The sequence below is a fragment of the Rhinoraja longicauda genome, chromosome 1 (genome assembly GCF_053455715.1).
Source record: "Rhinoraja longicauda isolate Sanriku21f chromosome 1, sRhiLon1.1, whole genome shotgun sequence".
Lineage (NCBI taxonomy): Eukaryota > Metazoa > Chordata > Chondrichthyes > Rajiformes > Arhynchobatidae > Rhinoraja > Rhinoraja longicauda.
In genome coordinates this window covers 67,981,262-68,000,272 of record NC_135953.1, presented here as the reverse complement: position 1 = coordinate 68,000,272, position 19,011 = coordinate 67,981,262, and the positions used below count along the sequence as shown (strand labels likewise).

At 40.5% G+C, this 19,011-nt stretch overlaps 1 protein-coding gene across 10 annotated transcripts in view; it reads right to left on the bottom strand.

The window, feature by feature from the left end:
* Positions 1–19,011, bottom strand: part of rbm47 (RNA binding motif protein 47) — a 190,473-nt gene that overhangs the window by 29,808 nt on the left and 141,654 nt on the right. The window contains exon 1 of one of the 10 annotated variants that reach the window (XM_078399606.1): positions 10,377–10,442. The exons of 8 other annotated variants lie outside the window; for them this stretch is intronic. The gene's annotated coding sequence lies outside the window, so the exon portion shown is untranslated. Of the gene's footprint in view, positions 1–10,277; positions 10,290–10,376; positions 10,443–19,011 lie in introns of those variants that run through there. One more of the 10 variants, XM_078399612.1, reaches the window with a different exon arrangement.

Here is a 19,011-nt window from a genome sequence, read left to right as displayed (position 1 = left end):
ACCGTGCATGAACTCTCTTTCACACGGTTGGGCTTCACACCCACCAGTTTATCCAATTTCTCCCAACGATCTAGGGCGGCACAGTGGCACAGCAGTAGAGCTACAGCCTTACAGCGCCAGAGACCCATGTTCGATCCTGACTACAGGTGCTGTTTGTGTGGAGTTAGTACGTTCTCCCTGTGACCGTGTGGGTTTTCTCCGGGTGCTCCGGTTTCCTCCCACACTTCAAAGAAGTACAGCTTTGTGGGTTAATTGGCTTCTGTAAAATTGTAAATTGTCCCTAGAGTGTAGGATAATGCTAGTAGTGTACGTGGTGATCACTGGTCGGCTCGGACTCAGTGGGCTGAAGGGCCTGTTTCCGTGCTGTATCTCTAAAGTCTAAAATCACCAAGACCCTGACACTCTTCATTTCTGTCTATTCTACCACAGCTCCTTGGATTCCCTCTCTGATACATCAAACAATGCCATGCTCATCCCTCCTCATCATCTCTATCCCGAGGAGCTGGGAGCTTACATCCTGTTCCGCAATGCAATCCATCTCATAAAGGCATCAGGATCCTGAATCAGGTCGAAAAACTACTTAAAAGAATACGTCGTGGAATTAAAGTTTCTGAGTTTCCCCTCAAGTACTGTACATTCCCCATCTTGGAAAATAAGCCCGATTAAATAATGAAACTTTAATCTCTCAGGCACTACTGTTAGCAACCTGGGTGCACAGCAGAGTCCACATACAACATTCACAGTCCACATCTGTCGTTCGTACCTGTTGTATTTCTCCTGTCTGAGAGAGGCCATCTGGTTCTGGGAATTCCACACTCAAGATTCGCTGACATGTAACCACAGGCACGTGTACTTGATGTCATGGGATCCAGATTTTATAAGTGAGTTGCATTAGGATTTAGAAACTGCTAACAAATGATCGAAGGAGGCCCTCTTTGTTTTAAGGATAATGCCTCTTTTACCTGGGGATTTGGTACACAACCTAAGCAAATCAAGCTGCTGGTTAATCTGACACAGTGGAATGATTTCTAAATAGTCAACCCACCTGAAGAAGGGTCGCAACCAAAAACGGCACTTATCCGTGTTCTCCAGAGATGCTGCCTGATCCACTGAGTTACTCCAGCAATTTGTGTCTTTTTTTTCCCTCTCACCTCTAAATCTATTGTTTCTTCTGGAGCAACAAATACACCGACCAATGTATGGGGAATTCCACGTGGAAAATGCCAATTGTGTTGGGTGCAATGACCACAGAAACCTGCCCCAAATCAATGACAACATATGTATTCTGCATCTGAACACTCTTTATAGAGATCAGGATTGTGGGCTGAATTTCCAGAGCTTAATTTAGCCAGAATCCATGTTTTTATATTCCAAGAGGCATGATAGTTGAAGTCAGCGAATCCAGTGCCTTCTACTGTGGAATTTTGGGAATATGGACAGCCTGTTTAGATAAACATCAGGCTACATGGCACAATTCCTAAATGGACAAAATAGCTGATGTGCATGTTCAAAGTCATGGAGAGTCATAGAATCACGGAAGGCGGACCTTCTGCCCAACTCATCCATGGCAAAGATGCTCATCCCATTTACCTGCATTTGGCCCATATCCCTCCAAATCTTTTTGATCCATCTGCCTGTTCAAATGTCTTTTAAATGTTTTTATAGAACCTATCTCAACTACCTCCTCTGGCAGCTTGTTCCATGTTCCGCCACCTGTGTGAAATAGTTACCCCTCAGATTCCTATTAAATCTTTCCCCTCTCACCTTAAACGTAGGTTCTCTAGTTCTTAATTCTCCTACTCTGGGTAAAAGACTCTGAGCATCTACCTCATCTATTTCCCTCGTGATCTTATACACCTCTATAAAATCACTCCTCATCCGCCTGCGCTCTGAGGAATACTGTCCTAGCCTGCCCAGCCTCTCCCTTTAGCTCAGGCTTTCGGGTCCTGGCAACATCCTTGTTAATCTTTTCTGACCCTTTCCAGCATTATGACATATTCTTCCTTAAGCAGGGTGACCAAACCTGAACACAATACTAAAAAATGTGGCCTCACCAATATCCCTGAATAAAATATAATTCTGCCAAAGGGACAAAAGAACGTATAGTAACTGTGCGATCTAAGAGCATCCCCATAGCATTTATTAATATTTTTGAAGAGTAGTCACTTTTGCAGCATGGGATGCATTACACTCCTAGTTTTGCTGTCACAAGCTGACTGATGGCCCTTACTGCTGACATTTAAAAAGTACGCGCAAGGATCTAATGAACCCTTTAGTATGGATTTCAAGTTTCTGATGCTGTTTGTTGTCACACGCTTGTTCTAAGATATCACTAGCAGCAATATAATCATGAAGGAGGTTGAGCAGCCACTCACATTGTACAATTTTTACAGGCAGAAAACAAGAAGTACAACTTTATCCAGTTTTTAAAAAATATTTTATGATAGGATTAAAAATATTACAGGAGGTAAAATATTACAAACTTTAAACTTTAATTGTTTTGTATTATTAAAAAAATTATAGAATCATTTCAAGTAATTGTAAGATTAAATGTTTAGGATAGGGAAAGTTGTTGAGCCGTGGTTGTGGTTTGCCTCACATTAAAAACTCCCATTTCAATGTTTTTATGGTTAACATCGTAAGTTCTCAGTGGCTCACTGATTTCTATAGATTACCCCGGTGCAAAACAGTACACCTTCTGTAAGAAAAAAAAATCACTGACCAGATCATTTGGATTTGTGTTTATAATTTGTCAAGTGCATACTTCAGAGGTTTCTGTCCGACCTCCTCCATTACTGGGCTAAGTACTGCCTGACTTTTACTTCTCACTGTAAATTCTAGTCCTACACACAGATGACTCATAGACACATAGAAAACCTGGAAAAATAGGTGCAGGAGTAGGCCATTCGGCCCTTCGAGCCAGCACTGCCATTCAATATGATCATGACTGATCATCTAAAATCAATATCCCGTTCCTGCTTTTTCCCCATATCCCTTGATTCCTTTAGCCCTCGGAGCTAAATCTAACTCCTTAAGTTTCCTTAATTCAAAATTGATTTGCAGCCTAGTGTACATCAAAACCAGTGTTTATGATAACTGAGGGTGAATGGGTTTGTATCATATAGGTTGGTTTCTTCTATTTTAGTGGATGTGTTTAACTGTCACAAGAATGGAAAATTGACATATTTGCAAGCAGTATTAAAGGTAGGTTGATAAACACAAAATGCTGGAGTAACTCAGCAGGTCAGGTAACATCTCTGGAGAAAATGGATGGTGATGTTTCGGGTCGGGACCCTTCTTCAGACTTTATTATTATTATTATTATTATTATTATTAGTTAATATTATTATTAAAGGGAAACATCTCATTGCTGTCACATCTTGCATTCAGCACAAAAAAATCACTTGGCCATCACAATTCTATGATCTAAAATCTACTGATAAAGGATATCAACATTCCCCACTGCTTTTAATATGTTTGATTTGCTCAGTCACCCCCTTAGATGGGGATAAATTTACATATTTACCGTTTCACAACAAATGCCCCAAATTGATTTAATGGTGTGTTTGGTCTCTCCACTTTTGGCTTTACCTCAGAGTAGTTGAAAGGGCCAGATTAGCAGTTAATAGCAGAGTGGTGCGTCTAAACTCCTGAATGCCTATAAGCATCACCATGGAAATTAATTAGCAGATGAAAAAAATGTTTGCAATAAATTCTTCGCAGATTTTTAACATTACCTTTTGACCTGTTTCATTATTTCAATATTAAAATGAATGTTGGTTAAGGCAAATAAATCTCCCTGAGTTTCTATTGAGATTTTCCCAGTCTCCTGCTGTTGGCTCTGAAGAAATGGCATTCGTTGCAATTCTACTATTTTCACCAAAATTACAACACAAAGTGGGGGAAAACCATCTGGGAATTCAGGGCCATTTTAAAATCCATAAACAGGGAGCTAAACATTATTACAAAGGTCACCTTTGGAAGATAAACTTTATCAATATCACCTTAAAACAAAGAAAGTTCAAACAACAAGCAGTGTGTACCTGTCACTGTTGATTTTATTTCCAAAGAGGAAATAGATATCAAAGTTATTTTTAATTGTAGCATAGCCATTGCACATGACTCCAAGCACCAGATAAATACCCAATTATTAAGAGGGTGCAATATCTGCACACAGCATTTGACAGCCCTATTCTTTTATGCTTGTTGAACTGTGGAATAAACCACATTGACATAAATAATCTGGGAAATAAATCATCATTGCAATGAAACAAACTGCTGTTGGCCATGCAGGGAGCATGTGAGGCAGCGTATGGTTGACTTGGGGCTTGTTGGTGCTGGGGGTGTACAAGGGTTGAATGAGGCAGTGAGTGGTAGGCATGGGGATTGTTGGGTTTAGTGGTGTACAGAAAGGAGGGGGGGGGGGGAATTAGTTGTCTTTTAGGCTGGAGTCTTGTGTGTAGCAGGGTTCAGTGTGGAATCCACTGATGTTTGTTATTTATATTAACGATTAAGATATAATAATAATAATAATAATGTATTACATTTATATAGCGCTTTTCATACACTCAAAGATGCTTTACAGGGATTTAAAGAACATAGGGAAGTGAATAAATAGATAGATAAATAAGTAAACGAACAGAGAAAGGAGACAGAAGGTGAGGTGACCTTCAGTGGTTGAAGGCAGTACTGAACAGGTGAGACTTCAGTGATGTTTTGAATGTGGTGAGTGAGGAGGAGTCTCTGACGGTTTGGGGTAGTGAGTTCCATAGGGTGGGAGCAGCGATGGAGAAAGCCCTGTCCCCCCAGGATCTGAGTTTGGTCCGGATGGGGGGGGATAGGAGATTGGCAGCAGCAGAGCGGAGGGTGCAGGTGGGAGTGTGCCTGTGGAGGAGGTCAGTCAGGTAGGATGGGGCCAGGTTATGGAGGGCTTTGTAGGTCATGAGGAGGATTTTGTACTGGATTCTCTGGGGGATGGGGAGCCAGTGGAGTTTGTAAAGGATGGGGGTGATATGGTCACGGATCGGGGTGTGGGTGAGTAGACGGGCAGTGGAGTTTTGAATGTATTGAAGTTTATTGATGATTTTTGAGGGTGCGCCATAGAGGAGGCTGTTGCAGTAGTCCAGACGGGAGGTGATGAAGGCGTGGATGAGGGTTTCTGCAGCTGTGGAGGATAGGGATGGACGGAGACGGGCAATGTTTTTGAGGTGGAAGAAGGCTGTAGATGGTGTAGAAGGTGGAAGATGAATGTAGGTGGCATGGTTAGTACGTTTGTGAATGACACTAAAATTGGTGGTGCAGCATGAACAAACTGCCTGAGGAAGTGATAAGGGTGGGTACAATTACAACTTTGAAAAGCTACCAGGACAGATACGTGGATAGAAAAAAAATGGAGAGATGTGGGCCAGACACAGATAAGTGGAACAAGCTTGATTGGGCAACTTTGACATGGACATGGACAAGTTTGGTCAATGGGCCAGTTTCACATTGGCATATCTGATATAGCTCTATGAATCTAACGCTGATTACATAGATTAGGAAAATCCCAAGCTTCTCTACCAGTCAAAAACAATGCAATAACAATTTATATGTCTATAGCACTTTTACATAGTAAAATATCCAAAGATGCTTCACAGGATTATTCATGAATATAATTTCATCCTGAGCGTACTGCTGATTTTTAGTACAAATCGATTTATTCACAAAATGCTGGAGTAACTCAGCAGGTCAGGCAGCATCTCGGGAGAGAAGGAATGGGTGACGTTTCGGGTCGAGACCCTTCTTCAGACTGTAATGCATCAGTCTGAAGAAGGGTCTCGACCCGAAACGTCACCCATTCCTTCTCTCCCGAGATGCTGCCTGACCTGCTGAGTTACTCCAGCATTTTGTGAATAAGCTGATTTTTAGAAGCAGCTTTAAATGAAGTAAAGAAGTATGGACTTTTAGGGAGTAAATTCCAGAGCTGAGGGCCATGGCAATTAAAGACATTTCCCCTAATGGAGGATTGATTAAGATTAGGGTGATCAGGCAAACAGAACTGGAGGAAAGAGCAGAGGGGGCTCAAGTGTATCATGGACGAAATGGGCCAACTGGCCTGTTTTTGTGCTGCAATATCATGTAAGATTCAATAGTCAGGGTTAAATCAGTCAGCTATGGTTCTCATTTTTTGTTGCTTGCTGAAACCCATTACAGAAGTTTACATTCAAAGACACCAGGGTAAGAATAAAGATAGGCACAAAACGCTGGAGTAACTCAGCGGGACAGGCAGCATCTCTGGAGAGAAGGAATGGGTGATGTTTCAGGTCGAGACCCTTCTTCAGACAAAGAATAAAGTCAGGCCATCATCAAAGGCTCACTTGTGAACAATGACTGTGTTTATTATTAGCAAAATAATGGAGTACTACAGCAATAGCAGCAACATTTTCAAGCAAGGCACAGGTAAAAAGATGTTAATGTGTTTTTTAATATAAAATGGTTATATAGGAATTCATTTTAAAAGCAACTACTACATGAAAATACCCAAGAACATGAATTTTCCATTTGCAGTGAGTAGAATTCGCCATCACAGTCGTCTTCCTCAATTACTCAAAAGTTCTATAACACTATAACACTAAGGTGATGAATGTTATCCCCTAAATCCATATGTAAACTGCATTGTTCCTATTTCAGTAGGCACACTATTAAGTGCCCTTAATGTCAAGGTTCAAAGTTCAGGAAATGTTGCAGATGTCACATTTTGACAGATCTGTTTATTCGGAAGTGATGGTGGACTACTCAAGTAAATGGTATTTGCTTTATTGGCAGATTCAAAAAATGCACAATTCGTGGTTGATAGTTAAAATCTTGTGAGCATTGGTCATAAAGTCAGTCATAAGGCATCAAAACAGGCCCTTTGATCCAACTTACCCATGTCGAACAAGATGCCCCATCTATACTAGTCCCACCCACCCGCATTTGGCCCATTTCCATCTAAATCTTTCTTCATGCACCTGTCCAAATGTATTTTAAATGTTGTTATAGCACCTGCCTCAATTATTTCCTCTAGCAGCTTGTTTCATATACTGACCACCCTCTGTGTGAAAAAGTTGTCCCTCAGGTTCCTATTAAATCTTTCCCCTCTTACCTTAATCCTACGTCCTCTGGTTTTTGATTCTCCTACTCTTGTGAAATATTGTGCATTCACCCTATCTATTCCCCTCACAATCTTATACACCTCTATAAGATCCAATAAGATCACCCCCTCATACTCTTGCATTCGAAAGATTAAAGTCCTCGCCTGCCCAACCTCTCCCTAAAGCTCAGGCCTTCAAGTCCAGGCAACATCCTCATAAAAAAGTACCAACTTGAACAGTTTTATTCACAACTAGTATTGATAATACCAAGAATAAATATTTCAAATTTTCTTTTAACTATTAAAATACATGTTGGGGGATAGATTGTTGAGGAGATATGTGCATTCTGTACTTAACTCTATGAGTTTACAATTCCAATACTGGAAAGGTGTCACTAGGTTGCAAGAGAATTTAAACATGAAAATGAGAACTATGAAAAGATTTTAATTGATTAGACGTCAGTATAGGTCAAGGCTAATTAATGTTATGGTATGGATTTTATAGGTTCGGATACTAGAACTAATAACTTTCATAAACCAATCTACATGTGGAAAGGATGGGAGGCCAGAATTTTGGAAAGGTCACATTTGGTAGTGACAAAAACATCAATGAGGTTTCAGAACCGATGAATGGATGCTGAGGTGGAGTTGATTATTATAATGGTTGTGGATATAGGTGATCTTTATCGTGAAGACGATAAATGGGCAGAAGCTCAATTTTGGGTTATGTGAAAAGACATGTTTGGAAACAAACTGGTTCAGTTTAACACAGATACCAGACAGATAAAGGAACAGAAATGTTGATGGAAACCAGAGATTTTTTTTGGCTTTTATGGTCAACTGATGGAAATTGCCCATGTGCTAGGCTTACAAGCTGGCTTACAACATGGTGACAATTGAGGGTTGAGCAAGGTGGTCAAGAGGTATATCATTAGGGAACAATGGGACCCAATAACAAGCTTTTGAAGATATCACTAAGGAACTGCATGTAGAGGAAAAATGACCAGGGCCAAGAGTAAATCCATGTACAGTGGCAGAAGACTTCTACGGACCCATGCATAACAATGTTTATAGTATTGTCTTGTGCTCATTCTGGATACCACACTTAGCAAGGACATTCAGGGTTTTATGAAATCTGACAAAAAGATTCAGCATGTATTATGGAAGAAATGTGGAGAGAACTTTGTGAGTTAAGAAATGTGGAAAGACTAGAAAAGATGGAAGTGAGACACAAAATGCTGGAGTAACTCTGAAGTCTGAAGAAGGGTCTCGACCCGAAATGTCACCCATTCCTTCTCTCCAGAGATGCTACCTGTCCCGCTGAGTTACTCCAGCGTTTTGTGTCTACCTTCGATTTAAACGAGCATCTGCAGCTCTTTCCTACTACTAGAAAAGATGGAATTGTTCCGCTTACAGCACAGATTAAGGGGCAATTTAATGGAGGTCTTCAAAATGACGAAGAACCTTGAGAGATAGGGAGACTCTGTTTCCACCAGAAACAGTCAGTCAATAAAGAACTCCAATTTAAGATAATTTGCAAAAAGGATAGGGGAAAAGCAAAGGAAATTCTATGATGTGGAGTGTGCAGCTTCAAAAGTGGAATGGAAACCTATTGGACATTAACTTTCAAAACAAAATGCACTGTGCAGCTTTGTGGAAGCAGAGTACTTGAATTGCTTGGCTTATTAAATGAGCCGGCACTGTTTCCACAGACCAAATGCCTCATCTTGTGCTCTGTGATTTTATTTTAAATGAGTACAGGATTACAAATAAAATTATACAATTCAATATAATAATCTTCAGCCTTTTGCCAGCTTGTCTTTTGTCATTTTATTTATTTTATTACCACTTGGATCCCATTACCCAATTATGAATTTAGGAAATTAATTACAAGATTGTTGAAATTAGATTTATTTTTAGGAGAAATTAAGAGAGGTTTTAAATAAAACGATTCAGGGCACAGAGAAATCCAACCATATTCTTGGTAAAAAGCTTGCATTTTATAATCTATAATATAATTATCAGCAGCTGTGGAAGGCATCTAATTTTGTTTATTACCAACATTTTGTGATGTGGTTGGGATAAATTCACAATTATATCTTGACAATTTTGAATAATTATTAAGCTTTTTCAGTTAGCTGTCACACGCCATTGTGAGCTAGCAACTCTGTTCAGTGACAGTTGACTTCACTCTAATGAGTACCCAGCACCAAGGAAACCTGAGGCAACATCAGGTTACTGATTAACCAGTGGTACCACTGTCTGACTTGCACAAATCAAAGTCTTCTATTGCATGAAAACCTCAACCTGGCAAAATGATGCAATGGTCATATGTATAAACACGGTTATATCTGCATGGTAGAGATACAAAGTGAAACATCTTGTACCCAACTACTGCTCTTTGCAGCACGACCAACCTTTTGGAACTTTGGAAGTAAATGAGGAATTAGGCAATCAGGTTTACTGCTGGGTAAAAATGCTCAGCGATGTCTTAGTAGAGTTAATAATTTAAAAGAAAAAATGAACAGAATGGTCTTAAGGAACTAACTTTATTAAAGAACAACGTCACATTAACCCTTTGGTATCCTTCATCCAGAAATTCTCCTGTGAAGAGCGGCAATTTTACTTTAAGTACTAAGCATGAATTGAGTGTTCATCTTGCAATTGCATTGAAGCAGGGGTTTCAAATTTAAAAAATAATTGATTACAGGTATAATAAAACTGGCATACTATAAATACCCACCATAAACACTGCACAGAAGCTTTTACTGACATAGTTTCAAATTTTGATTTGAAAAATTGTTACAAATTATCACAATATAGTGAAGATTTTAAGCTCAGCACTGACACTTAACCCAAAAAATCTGTGGTCGGTTAACCTACTGATGTAGTCCATCAGTTTCCAGAAAAAGTCTAGAACTATACCATTGAATCTCACCTACATAAAATTAATGTATCACTGTTACAATATCAACACTAGTCTTTAGTTAAATACCTTAAAACCCTTAACTATTAACCAAGGCAAACAAGCAAACAAAATAAACAATAAATAACTGGGCAAAAATTCTGGTTATTTTCACAGTTAATAAGTGAGCAACCATGCACCTCAGTTTATTGAAAAAGTTATTTTCAGAAATAAATGTGAATCACTTCATTTATCACTGACCTTGGAAGATTATGAAGTTGAAGGAAAATGATAACTTTAGGTAAAATAATGACATAACTATCACTCCGTTGACCATGGTAAAGAGAACGTCTGCTGTACCTTTACTTTTCCTGGGGATAAGAAGTTGAGCTACCACTGATACCTTGGCCAAAGCACAGCCTTTCCTCCAGATCACACAAATGTGCAACTCTGTTATACTGTAATTGTGCCTATTTATTTTCCCCAGTTACTTAAATTCCTGGGAAGTCATTTGCTGAGGGCAGCCTAAAAAAATGTTAGTGGGTGGGGCATGCTTCAAACTACCTGCTACTGAGAGGTGGTGGTAACTCAAATATGTAACTAATGGAAATCAGAACACACCGAGTCAAACCTTGAGGAATGTGAAAGGGGAGTGAAGCCTTGGCATTATCACAACCATATAATTTTTTTTAAGAAGCGCTTTAACCAAAGAATTAACAGGGTAGAAAGTTAATCAAATGCAAACAACCACTCCTTAATATACACAATGCAAACCAACATTTTGGAAGAATTCAATAAGAAGGGATTTATAAAAATATGATTCTTATTACTTAATTTTTGTTCTTCCCTTATTGCAACTTTCTGTTCTACCTCTCTTTCTGTATCAGTGCACACTGTTGTGAAATGAACACAACTTCTGTGTAGTTTCAACCTGATAAACTAAAATACCACGGTGAAAAAAATCTATTGGTGAATCAATGGGCTTATTTGTGCGTAGTTCCACGAACAAAAGTTAGTGAGAAAACAAACTGTTCCCATTTGTAAACTGAATCCAGCAGTGGGTAGGGATGGCAAAAGAGTGATTTATGACTGTTAAAGCAGTTTGTACATAGTGAGAGTAAACTAGACTGCAGGAGCACTTAGGTAAAGCAAATAGCAGACATTTTAGGGAACCAAGAGCTGAATCAGATCTAAGATATACCTACGTATTGTTTGGGATAAAATGCACAATACCCCATAGTTCACTGGGTCGCAAGGAACTAAGTAAGCTAGAAAACAACTCACTGTTATTGCTTACAAGCTTGAACAAATATGGTATATAAACCAGGCTAGTTACTATTTAGACTGCTTGGGAAATTTTGCACTGTCATTTAGAATAACAATTAATTATCATGCTGAACTATGCTTTCATTTATAATCATATTGTAATAATTAATTTAATATTAGATTGACAGCTCCAACTCTCCAACTGGGAATAAAAAGGCATAGAGAAGGGGGAGTTGAGACTACTTGATAATTGTTTTAAAGGGCTAGTCGAAGTAGAATGTACCGGATCTGGTTTGGATGCTGAGAGGGCCGATCTTGCTGGGCCTGATCATCCTGCAATCCTGATTTCGAGTTAATGAAAGAAAAACAGGCCATCAAATACAATGTGGGCACAAGACACTAATTTGCCCAGAAACCTAACAGAGTATCTAGACTGCAAATCCCTGAGAAAACCACAACTCTTTCAAAGGTGCAGCCAGCTGACAGAAGCCTTTCTACAGATGGTGACTGGGATGAGAGCTGGGAGGAGTGGTAATGGTATTAGGTTGGCTTACTGTCTTGTGTAGTGAGTTACAGTGAAAAGTTTTGTCCACATGCTATCCTGGCAAATCAAGTCATACATAAGCTCATCAAGGTACTGCAAGACAGAGAAAAATAAACGAATACAGAAAAGAATGTACTGCTGGAGAAAAAGTACAGATAGCAAAGGTGGAAATGCTGCAACAAGATAGATTGCGAGATCAGGAATTTATCCTTAGCATAAGAGAGAACAGTTCAAGAGTCTGATCACAGTGGGAATATGCTGTTGCTGAATCTGATGGAACGTGCTTTCATACTTTAGATATTTCATAATAGATACAGATACTTGTATCTGTTGGCACATCAATTTCCCATCTGAGATAAATAAAGTTCCATCGTATTGTTTCGTATCTTTTGCCCAACATGAGTGGAGTAAGAGAGAATGTTTGGCGTGTGAGTGGTTCTTGATTATCCTGCCCGAGGCAATGTGAAGTGTAGGCAGTCAATGGGAGGGGGAGGTTAGTTGGCATGATGGAGCGGGCAATGTTCACAACTGTCTGCAACATCTTGATGTCTTGAGCAGTTTAGTTGCCATGTCAAACTGTGACATATCCCAATAGGATGCTTTCTATGCTGCAGTTGTAGATGTTGGTAAGTTATTGAAGACATGGTTGAAATTCCTTAGCCTTCTGAGGAAGTAGCGATGTTGATGTGCCTTGTTGATGACTGTAGCTTCAATGTTATTGGACCAGGACAAATTGTTTGTAATATTTACACCTAGGAACTTGAAGCTCTGAAACCTCTCCACTCGACACCATTGATGCTGACCAGGAGTGTTCTCTACTACTCTTCCTGAAGTTGATGTCCAGCTCCTGCATTTTGCTGACATTCAGGCAGAGATTGTTTTCTTGCCACCATGCTACTAGGCTATCTCTCCCCTTCCTGTATTCTGTTTCTCATTATTTGAGCTCTGACCCAGCTTGGTGGTGTCGCTGCAAACTTGTGAATGGAGTTAGAGCAGAATTTGGCAACTCAGCTGAGTGTGTATAGGGAGTACAGTAAGGGGCTGTGAACATAGCCTTGCAGGGCACTGGTGTGGAGAACTTTCAAGGGGGAGGTATTATCGCCTATCCTTATGATTGCGGTCTGTGGATCAGGAAGTCAAGGATCCATTTGCAGAGGGGTTGCCGAGTCCTAGGCCCAGGAGTTTGGAGATAAGTTTGGTTCTAATTATGGTGTTGAAGGCGCAGCTATATTCAATAACTAGGAGTGTTTTGTAGGCGTCGTTGTCCAGATGATCCAGGGATGAGTATAGGGTCTGTGAGGTGGTGTCTGCCCTGGACCCATTGTGGTAGTTGGTGAAGCTCTCCAGGAGGCTGGAGTTGTTGTACTCCATGACCAACCTCTTGAAGCGCTTCGTGATGATGGATCTCAGAGCTCCCGAGCGGTAGTCATCAAGGCACATGACTATGTCTTTCTTGAAGATTTGAGCGAAGAATGAATCTCCCAGCCAGGTTCCTGCAACACATCCGGAATTGAGCCTGGATCCCTGAGCACCGCTGATGCCAGATCAAGATCCTCAGGTTCCCACCAGCGTTGGGTTCAGGTGCTCATGGCCCATTAAGCATCATGTACAGGGACTATGATGCCATGTCATGCCCAGCAGGGGCAAACAGGCTGAGCCAGGCACCAGGGACAAAGTCAAGTCAGGTTCTTTCTTCTAGGCTGGAGTTTACATCCAGGTCTATATCCAGCCCAATACCCTGGCGATGTGACTGTTGAGCGTAGGTCTGCCATCATCTACACTACCCTGGTGGGTTCACATCTCCTGTTGTTGCTACCTACAATCTCATGACTCTTTTAAAGAATTATTACGAGACTCATTGCGCTGTAGTATTCTTTGAGATCCAATCATTGTCCCAGCCTCCCTCACTGTTGTTGGAGAAAGGCCTGTAAGTGTGAACTTGGGATGTCCCAGATTAAGCTGACACAACAAACGATGCAGGTGAATGATGGAAGGAGTTGTCGAGGAGGATTGGAAATGTTTCGTTTGGTTTAGTTTATTGGCACGTGTATCGTGGTACAGTGAAAAGCTTTTGCTGTGTACAAACCGGTCAGCAGAAAGACTACATGACTACAATCGAGCATCCAGTGTGTTCTGAGTTAAAGTAGGAACAGCTAGCTTTTAAAAAAAATACACTTGACTTTAATCATTTTTTACTAAATGTTATGAGGCATTGCATTTCAAGTTTAGCATTGAATGTAGTTACACACACTTTGAGGCCTACAGTACTTTCAAAAGTGGGTGGATTTTATAAATGGGTAGCTGACTGATCTCATTATATATTTCCAGGTGAGACAGAGGTTCACCTGCACTTCTTCCAACCTCATCTATTGTATCCACTGTTCCAAATGTCAACTTCTCTACATCGACGAGACCAAACGCAGGCTCGGCGATCGTTTCGCTCAACACCTTCGCTCAGTCCACCTTAACCAACCTGATCTCCCGGTGGCTGAACACTTCAACTCCCCCTCCCACTCCCAGTCTGACCTTTCTGTCATGGGCCTCCTCCACTGTCATAATGAGGCCCACCGGAAATTGGAGGAACAGCACCTCATATTTCGCTTGGGCAGCTTACAGCCCAGCGGTATGAACATTGACTTCTCTAACTCTGTCCCTCTCTTCCCCTCCCCCTTCCCAATTCTCCCACTGTCTTCCTGTCTCCACCTATATCCTTTCGTTGTCCCGCCCCCCTGACATCAGTCTGAAGAAGGGTCTCGACCCGAAACGTCATCCATTCCTTCTCTCCTAGATGCTGCCTGACCTGCTGAGTTACTCCAGCATTTTGTGATACCTTCATAATATATTTTCCTCTTTTCTCTCTGACTTCTTTATTATGATGTTTTTCAGTCTTCATGATACTGGAGATGGCTTAGCCCAATGTGCCTGTGATTCTCCCAGGATTGTTTGCTGTACTTTGGGGTTCATCGTGGCCCTGCCTACAACACGCTGTGGCCACAATACAGCACATGAAAAGCACTATCCACAAATCCCACCCCCACACTCACACTCATAGCCATGGACGTCACGGTGGCGCAGCGGTAGAGTTGCTGCCTTACAGCATTTGCAATGCTGGAGACCCGGGTTCAGTCCCGAGTACGGGTGCTGTCTGTAGGAAGTTTGTACGTTCTCTCAGTGACCGTGTGGGTTTTCTCCGAGATCTTCAGTTTCCTCCCACACTCCAACGTTTGTAGGTAAATTGGCTTGGTATAAGTGTAAATTGTCCCTAGTGTGTGTAGGATAGTGTTAATGTGCAGGGATCACTGGTCAGTGTTGTCTCGGTGTGCCGAAGGGCCTGTTCCCGTGCTGTATCTCTAAACTAAACTGTCCCTTATGGGTAGAATTCAATGTTAGCAACCTAGGAGGCTTCTCAAACTGCACTCGAGTAGCCTCATCTCTGAAGATCCTCTGACAATTGGCTTTCATTAACATTCCAAAATATCCCAAACTGTTAACTGATAGTCAACAATTATTTCTGATTATAAATATTAAATTTAGAATTAACGTTTCTTGCCCTACTACATCCTCTGTCGACGGTAATGGGGCTGCCAGTCCTAATTGAGGTCTAACCAATCTCAGAATCTGAGTGACATTTTCTCCACCTTAAATATTGTGGATTCAGAGCAATGATCAAACTGCTAGAATCAGTATTTTCACAATCCTGTGATTGACAATACTTATGTGGAAGTCCTGAACTTCAACTTCAATGGATAGATGTGGGTCATCCTATTCAGCAAGATCCAGTATACCTTTTCATGAGATGGAGCTTAGATCTAGTAAAATGCTCATCCATTATCAATACAATGAGCTACTGGTGAGAAATAGTTGGAATCTATGGCCCAAACGTTTCACCTCTGTGCCTACGTGACACTTGGGTTTAAGAAAATAACCTACATCAGTTTTATAACATTGTAGCTACAAATAATTTCTGTGGTCGCAGAAATCATTTTGCCTTCTGAGAACATCACGTCAAATGAGGAACTTGAAGTTCAGTCAGATGACTGATCAGCAGACTGATTACTCCTGGTGGCTGCTGGCTACTTCCCCTTGCAGGCAAACCTCATGTCCTTGAAGGTCATGTCTGTGCCTCGTTTAGCAATTGCGATTAATTTTGAGGGAGAAGCTTGGCAATACCCTGTAAATATTCTCAGTTGTTTCGGAATAATCAGATTCACGTTATACTTTTTCCTTTACACCAAAGAGACATATCCCAGTTTAAAAGATGGCAGATTCATTTGGATAATAGACTGGGAAGTTCACCTGCTGAACCTATGCCAGATTAACAAATTCACAACTTCACAAGTTATAGTAGAATTAGGTCATACTGCCCATCGAGTCTACTCTGCCATTCAATCATGGCTGATCTCTGCCACCTAATCCCATTTTCCTGCCTTCTCCCCAAAACCCTTGACATGTGTTCTAATCAAGAACTTGTCTATCTCTGCCTTAAAAATATCCACTGACTTGGCCTCCACGTTAACTTGGTGCAAGTGCACAGCCTTATTGAAATTAACGTGAAGAAATTCCCACTGACTTTTTTTGTTATGGCATTTGTTCTTTGGTTTACTTGGTCAGCGGAATGTATTCGATTATATGCTTAATTTGAACAACTTATAAACAATTGTGTTTGTTAAAAACTTTTTAATGCTGCCAAGATATTCCTAAAAGCTGGCATTCATAAACATTAAATTTAATTGACAGCTTTGACAGCTGGTGAATCTGGTGCACCATTTACCAATGATGCCTTTCTTGGAGCAGACTTAAGCTGTTCTGCCCCATGTGACTAGCTGGAGACCAGCCTCCCAATGGAGGTTTGTGCTCAGCACTAAGCTAGCAGAAAGAGTATGGTTCAGGGGCAGGCTGCCAGTGGCTTGTTAGTCAGTTGAAAGTGTCTCCCATAACTCACCATTCAATGCTCTTGTTAAATTAAACTGTGTTTAGTTATAGCTTGATGCACTGGTGGCACTCATGGTCTTGGCCTAGGCCCTCAGAAGGGTTCTGGGACTTCAGCACCTAATATGGGCTAACACTTCAATGCACCATTCAAAGGGTCTTTTGAACAATGGGCCTTCATGGCCAAGTTAAGAAGACTACATTTTTAGCAACTTTAAGGATTCAAAATGGTGCTAGAATTGTGCCTGCCTCGGTGTAATCTACTGTTCTTATACTCTTATACCTAAGTATAATTGTGTCTCTGCTCAGTAAAATGTTTACTTACCTGTATGCAAAAAAGGAAGTTTGCTATACCTAGGTACAGGTGACAATAAGACAATAATTCTAAAAGATAGGATTTACGTACATTTGGAAAGGCAGGGGCTGATCGGGGATAGTCAATATGGCCACGTGCAGGAGAAAATCCTGCCTCACTAATTTGATTGAGTTTTTTCGAGGAGGTGACAAAAAAGAACAGACCGTTCAGCCCAGCCAGTCCATGCTAGCCTAGCTTCCTCCTGTCTGTTAGCAGACACCTGTAACTATATATTCCTTTCTCCCTCATATACTTGTCAGTTTTTAAACTTTCTGTCTAGAAACTACTCTTAGATCTAGAGTAGTCCATTGAAAAAAATAACTTTAATTTATGCCTATTCAGTCGACTTTGATTTCCACATTGTTTGGAAATCCCAGATGGAGAAGAATCCATGCTGATCAGATAACAAGAAACTTCATTTGGGAAATAGAAGGGATTTCAAATGTTTGATTTTTTATTATGGTTCTTTATGTCCTGTTCATACCGTCAATTGTCAAATTTGGACGCGGACCCGGTGGGCAGAAGGGCCTGTTTCCGCGCTGTATCTCTAAACAGACATCCAAGTGAATTATAGAATTTTCCTCCCTCTTTACTTCCAGTTTGGATTCAATGTCGTGAAATAAAAATCTATTGGAAAAGAAAGTGAACCATCTTCTTGGATTTGGACATAGACAAATTAAATTGTAATGAAGTGCTCTATGTATAGGTGATGATAGGAAAGAGCTAATACCAACAATAACTAGAATGGAAAATATAAGGGGAATTGCTGACAGGTGGGATGTAAATAAAGGATGAGTTGCCTGTGAAAGCTAACGACAGTTTGATATCAAACTTATGGATGTCCCTCCTCCTCAAAGAATGGCAATTAAAAGATGTGATATTTTTTATTCTATTGATTGTAGCCAGTATATGTTGTGTTCAGAGCTCACAGTAACAATTTCTGTTGATGGGTATTGTCAGTTGCATTATCACTAACAAGGACACCCAGTCGCTCCAGGTAAATATCATAGCCCAAGGATATGGGAGCATGTCATTGTGCAACTCCACCTTCTCCTGAAAAGTGTCTTTCAAATAATTATTCAACCTGTGCTTCCAGTGTGTACAGAAGCCAAACTTCAGATATCACCATTTATTAAATATGCAAAACTAATTTATAAGGCTGGATGCATTGAAACTGAGAAGCATATTTCAAATGGTGACTTCAACTGATCTGAGCCTACATTTACTCAACAAAAACTTGCTTCTTAACCTCAAAGATGTACACTTCAATGTATGGCACTTTTGGTTGTTATTATAGGGAAAAAATGTCACTTGGCTTACTAAGAAAAACATAGCGTTTTTCAATACAAACAGTCCATCACAAAACAATAGCTGACCGGAGGCTCTGTTGGTTTGGAAGGTATTGAGTACTTCATCCCAAGAGCAGAATAATACACTGTGAATTAGACAATAGGAGTAGGCCATTCGGCCCTTCGAACCAGCACTGCCATTCACTATCATGGCTGATCATCCACAATCAGTACCCCGTTCCTGCCTCCTCCCCATATCCCATGACTCACATGATTTGTAGTTCCTTGAATTACATGATCTAGCCCTGTTATCCTTTCTTATAAAACTGTGCATCATCTAACCATCAACAATGATGTGGGATGTTCTTCATATTAAAAATTAGAAGATAACTGTGCCATTTTTATCTTGCATTTAGCTTCTGGCAGACCAGTATGGTTTTTCCTGATATTGACACAATATTTGTAATATTTCATGTCATATTTTGCATCTACGATCTTTTCCAAAACCTCCTAACCTACTTGTTAATCTTGCTGTATTTAGCTTCCAAAAAGAATTACAAAACACAAGCCTCTTTTAACCACTAAACTTGCCCTGAAGTTATTTGCCGTGAA